The following is a 6000-nucleotide window of genomic DNA, read 5'->3' as shown; positions in this document are numbered from 1 at the left end:
GGGCTGACTTGTTTCTCTGGGTCCTCCTATTGGCAGTGACTGGGGGCAGTTCATCTTAGTTGTAGACTAGATGGAAAGATGCTTATAATGGTAAGAAGAGACGTTTCTGGATGTGTCTTCGGGGAATTTCCAGAAACAAAGAACTAAGAGGAACCTGCTCTGAATCTGGGCAACACCATCGAATAGGCTGGAGGACAAAAGAGGAAGAAGCAGGAAGTCTGCCAGCATAGGTTCTCTGTCTCTCTCTCTCTTGCTCTCACTCTCTCCTTCCTGGCCCTCTTGTTCTAGGTTGTGTCTCTGTGGTATCTGCTGCAGCACCGGAAACAGAAAGCGACCAACAGTGTGCCTTGCCTGTTAGCTCCCTTCATGGCGGGATCTGCATGCCAGGCCTGATGACCTGGTTGTGATAATACCACTTTCTTCCTTGTGTGCTTGGATTCTTAGTGGTGTTGGCATTGTCCTAATGCTGCTCTGACCTGTGTCACCATCTCTTGTTGGGCATTGAGGCATTTCCACTTTCTGTATTAAACTCTTTCCTTGTTAAATGCTTCCCCTGTACTAAATCCCTTCCAGGTGGGATATTTACAGTGGCTCCTTCCTCTCTTCAAAGACCTGAGCATCCCACGGCTCTCCAGGCTCTGTTACAGCTCCTGACCATGGCAGGATCTCAGGAAGATGTTTTTTTGACTTTTTCATTGTTGTAAAATACCCCAAAGGGTGAGATTTGTTTACTTTTTCAGGCTTGCTTCCTGTGTACTCATTCACCAATTTTTCATAACTGCATCATTCCGAAAGCACAAGGAGCAACTAATGTGGGGGCTAGCTTCAGAAAAACCCATGACCAAATATTTGAAGTTTTTGAAAATTTTGGACTAGTTAATTTCTATTTGGTTTTCTCAAGCCCCAGCTTCTAAGTGTGTCCATCTACATAATAAGTGTAACCAGGGAGCCAAAATTAAACATCTCTGACTTCCACCCTTCCAGTCAAGCAGAAATTCTGAAGGAAAGAGCTAGGCTGATGGAGAGTCCCGTGCAGTCAGCTCTGCAAGGCTGGTTTTGTTGTCCATGTGTTCTATTAGGTTCTGTGCAGAGGCAGGATGTCACATTCCTATCCCCTGCTGCCAGATAGAATGCAAAGGAATCACTTCCACGTGGTATTCCAGTGATACTCCAGAGTTGGTCTGGAAAACTTTATTTTATGAAAGATAAGTCTAATTTAAGCCAGGCAGTGGTGGCACACACCTTTAATCCCAGCTCTTGGGAGGCAGAGGCAGGCAGATTTCTACAAGTTCAAAGCCAGCTTGGTCTACAAGAACTAGTTGCAGGACCAATTCCAAAGCTACAGAGAAACCCTGTCTTGAAAAACAAAAACAAAAACAAAAAAAAAACAAACAAACCAAAAAACCTAAAAAATGATGTCTAATTTCAAACAATTGTGAAGAAGTAGGATCAGAGTCTTCGAAGAAGCTTAGGGTCTGTCCCTGTCACAGTAGTTGTGGTGGTTTGAGTGAAAATGGCCCCTATGGGCTCCATTATTTGAATGCTTAGTTACTGAGGAGTAGAACTTTTTGGGGAAGGTTTAAAAGGTGTGGCTTTATTGGAGGAGGTGTGACACTGGGTGTGAGCTTTGAGATTTTAAAAACCCACACTGGGCCCAGTCTTCAATCTCTGTCTCTCTCTCTCTCTCTCTCTCTGTCTGTCTGTCTTTCTCTGTCTCTCTATCCTCTCCACTTCTCTCCTCTCCTCTTTCTCTCTTTTCTTTCTCTTTCTCTTCCTGCTGTCTGTGAATCAGGATGTAAAGCTCTCAGCTACTTTCCAGCACCATGCCTATCTGCTTCCTGCCATGACAATCATGGACTAACCCTCTAAAACTGTAAGCAAGTCCCCAGTTAAATGCTTTCTTTTATAAGAGTTGCCTTTGTCATGGTGTCTCTTCACAGCAATAGAACAGTAATGAAGATAACAGCCTTCTATGTGGATTAACACTAATTAACTGGTCATCCAACAATGAAGATGGTTTTTGGCTTGAAGATACTGTGTAAACTATTTCTTGGATGATATAAACAAATGTCTATTCACCAGATATAGAAACAATACCACCTGAGTACAACTTGGTGAATTGGTGAGTTTATCTGAGTTATGTACAGTATTATGGGTGAGAACTTACTTACAGAACACTAGATGACTCAAAGGCAACTCATAATCAACTTCCCAGCCTATCATGATAATGGCTATCAGATGCTGGAACTTGGTGCTCTCTGCCCTATTTTCAGGCAGTTTGGCAGGTCAGCAAATCTCTTTTCAGCAGAAAAATTGGAGGAGAGGGGGGATTTATACATCTAGTAGGTTTCAGGGATTTCCTGAGACTTGGGAGTTGCTTACTTCCTGGGTTTTGATGGCACCCCTCCCCAACCTGCTTTAGAACTTCCCAATCTTACCAAACTTCCCTCATGGATGGAATGTTTCCATTCAGAAGAAATTGCTCTACAACGGAGGGTGTGGTGAATCCCTCAGCATACCATGTTCTAAATGAACAAACCCAGAGTTGCCCGTGTGCCTGCCAAGCTGCTGCAAGGGGCTGAAATGGTACAATCTAGACAAAGGTCCATTCCCCAAACCTGGAAAGGATGCACAGCAGGAATCCATGATTTGGATAGGATTTCCTAGTGAATGTCAAGTCTGAAAATATCTGTTGCAGGGGATCTTGATCTTTAAGCTTTAGAAGACAATGTCTTGAACAAATGAAATCATACCATCATATATACAGTACATATATGGGGTTCGGGAGGAGTGTGCGTGTGTGTGTGCATGTGCGTGTGCGTGTGTGTGTGTATGTGTGTTGGTAATTGCCTTGGGTAACTGACTGTGTCTCAGATACCACGCTAGTATTTTACTCATATCTCCTTTGGATCATGTTCAATAGTCCTCACTTTACTAAGGAAGAAACAGAGACTCAGAGAGAGGAAGGGACAGGACTGCCTCACAAACAGGAGCATCTGGGGAGGAGTGTGATCTGTGTTTGAACCAAGGGCAAGCCCAGACTCCATGATCTCTTCACTTGATAGAACTCTGGCCCACAGAGCATAACTGAACACAGCAAGTGCCTTTCCCTACTAAGCCATCTTGCTGGCCTCTTTGACTTTTGTGTTAGTTACTTTTCTTGTTTCTCTGATCTAACCTCTGACAAGAAGCAACTTAAAGGAGGAAAGATTTGCTGTGGCTCCCAGTTCAGGGAGGGCTGTGGCCTATCATGACAGGGAAGGCATGCTGGCAGGAGGACGAGACAGCAGGTCTGCTCACATCTGCCGTCAGGAAGTTGAGAGTGGACAGGATGTAGGGATGGGTCTTAAGATCTCAAGGTGTCCCCGGCCCAATGACCACTTCCTCTAGAGCCCTCACTCTCAGCTCAGCCCCCACTGGCTGTCCAACAGTAATCCCCCCAGCTGCCGTGTCTTTCAGGGCAAGGGTGAGGCATTCATGTCACAGTTTGTTTTCAAACAGGGTAAGAAACAGGAAGCCAGTGGCTCGACTTATCCTATCTGCAGTGGGTATAGAACGTAAGGGTAGCCCTGGTGCAAAGTATGTGCCGTGGCTTTGACATGGGCCTGCCACCATTACTCATGCGACTTCAGCCAGCTCTTCTTGGGAAAGAATGATCGGCTGCTTTCACGCCTTCATACCCTACCTAATCTATTCGTTCTGCTCCTTACCATGAGGGAGGAATGTGTTTTCCAAGGCTGTTCTGTTTGGAGACCAGAGTTTTGAGTTACGCTGCTCACTATCTGTCTTTGAAAATGGTAGACCCGTTCGAGGACTGTGTAGGGCGCTTCTGCTCCACGCAGTGGGGCAAAGCTGTGTGTGAAAGGGTCCTGTGGTTCAAGGGTGGGTTCCACTGCTAGGAGACTTCTCAGAGCTTTAAAATGCTCTGAACAATTTCTGAAGTTCATTCCCCCCAATGGTTCACAGAACCTTGGGGGTTTACTATTCTCTTAAATACTTCTTGCAGAACCCAAGATCAAAAACTAACAGATATTAAATTGTTTTGTGTCCAGGACATTTCCACAACTGGTCCTCAAACAGCTTCCATTACCTCCTTCAGTAGGGTTTTCTTTCCTCTTTCTTTCTTTCTTTTTCTTTCTTTTTTTTTTTTTTACAGGGTTTTGCTGTGTATCCTTGACTGTCCTGGAACTCACTGTGTAGAGCAGGTTGGCCTTGAACTCACAGAGATCCACTTGCCTCTGTCTGGGATTAAAGGTGTGCACCACTATGCCCAGCCAGTAGGATTTTCTTGAGAAAAACAGAGGGTCATTTGAGGCTACACTGAGCAAGGACAAGACTGAGGGGAACAGTGGTTGGGGATGAGGTGCCTGGGAAAGTTCTGGGAAAAGTGGGACAAATGGCACACCCCAGTCCTTTCCCTCAGTCGTGGTCTGCGCAGGAGATGCAGCATGGTTCTCTTCAGGAGGCTCCTCTGCCTCCTAGGCATAGCCCACTTTCTCAATAAAAGGCCCCCCTTGGAAGCCCAGCCCAGCCGTCATGAGGCTCCAGCCAGGTATTTTCCTGGCTTTCTTGTCCCAGGTATATGACATGGTTGCTGGGAAGTGAAGTATGCTGGGAACCCCACTTCACAGGTTGCCTGGCAAGAGTGTATGAGTTAGTGTAGTAAGAAGAGCGGTGGGCTGTGTCCCGCTGCCCGGCTAGCTTATACCCCAAAATAACCACACAGAAATTGAATTAATTAAATTACTGTCTGGCCCATTATATCTAGCCTCTTACTGGCTAACTCTTACATCTTGATTTAACCTATTTCCATTAATGTGTATCTCCACTTGACTGCAGCTTACCAGCATGAGTCTAACGAGCATCTGTCTCAGGCAGGAGAATCATGGCATCCCAACTCTGCCCTTCTTCCTCCCAGCATTCTGTTCTGTCTTCCCCGCCTACCTGAGCTGCTGCCCTATCAAAAGGCCAGGCAGTTCCTTTATTCAACCAATGAAAGTAACACAAATACAGAAGGACCTCCTACACCAAGTTAGGCTGGCCCTGGGCCACATGGCTGGATGTCAGCCTTCCTACCTATCCCCCATCCCTCTAATTCCAGGATGCCCAGCACTGTGAGATCCAATCATTCAAACTATGCTATAGCATGTTACCACCATGTTTGGCCCCTCTCAGGAGAAACTTGCTTTTTATAGAAAGTGTCTACTTGTTGGCGGGACTCCAGGTTTCTTGCAGAGGGATAAAGAGGATGCTCTGAGGGGCTGGAGAGATGGCTCTGCAGTTACGAACACTAGCTGCTCTTCTAGTGGACCCAGGTTTCCAGCACCTACATGGCAGCTCACAACTGTCTGTAACTCCAGTTCCAGGGGATCCATCACCCTCACACAGACATATGTGCAGGCAAAACACCAATGCACACAAAATTAAAGTAAATAATTTTTTAAAAAAGATGACGGTATTGAGCTGCAGGACTCGATGAACCCCCAAAAATGGGCCCCATAGATCTATCACCACTAAGCTCTCTGTCTTTCTAGGTGCACCCTTCTGTGTGGCCAGCAGGAAAACACGGTTGTGTTCGGAGTATCAAGTTTAACATTCTGATGGCACCATGACGCTTCAGAGGTACTGACCTATCGCTGTGGTGTTTTTGCTCATCTGTGACTCCTAGGGGAGTGACTTAGCACAAACAGACCATATAGGGCTGCCCCAGAGCCTTGACAGGTCTGCAGTGCTTACCCTCAGTGTTTCAGCCCTGCACTGCTGGCAGGGACTGAGTCCTCACCAGGGCCAGGCCCCATGCCAAGCACCAGGATGTATTGACTTGCTTATTTGCCCCAGTGACCTAATATCTTCTCTTACAGAAGAGCGAAAGCAAGGGCAGAAAGGAAAGGGGATGCGCCCCTGGTCATTTAGCCAAGTGGTGGAGTGGGAACTTGCAGTGGAATTTTCTAGTGTCTAAACCTGAGCATGCTGCGTGGGTGGAGGGGGAGAAGGTGTGGA

This window comes from Microtus ochrogaster, unplaced genomic scaffold (genome assembly GCF_000317375.1).
Source record: "Microtus ochrogaster isolate Prairie Vole_2 unplaced genomic scaffold, MicOch1.0 UNK12, whole genome shotgun sequence".
NCBI classification, from domain to species: domain Eukaryota; kingdom Metazoa; phylum Chordata; class Mammalia; order Rodentia; family Cricetidae; genus Microtus; species Microtus ochrogaster.
Note: the sequence above shows the minus strand (reverse complement) of the source record.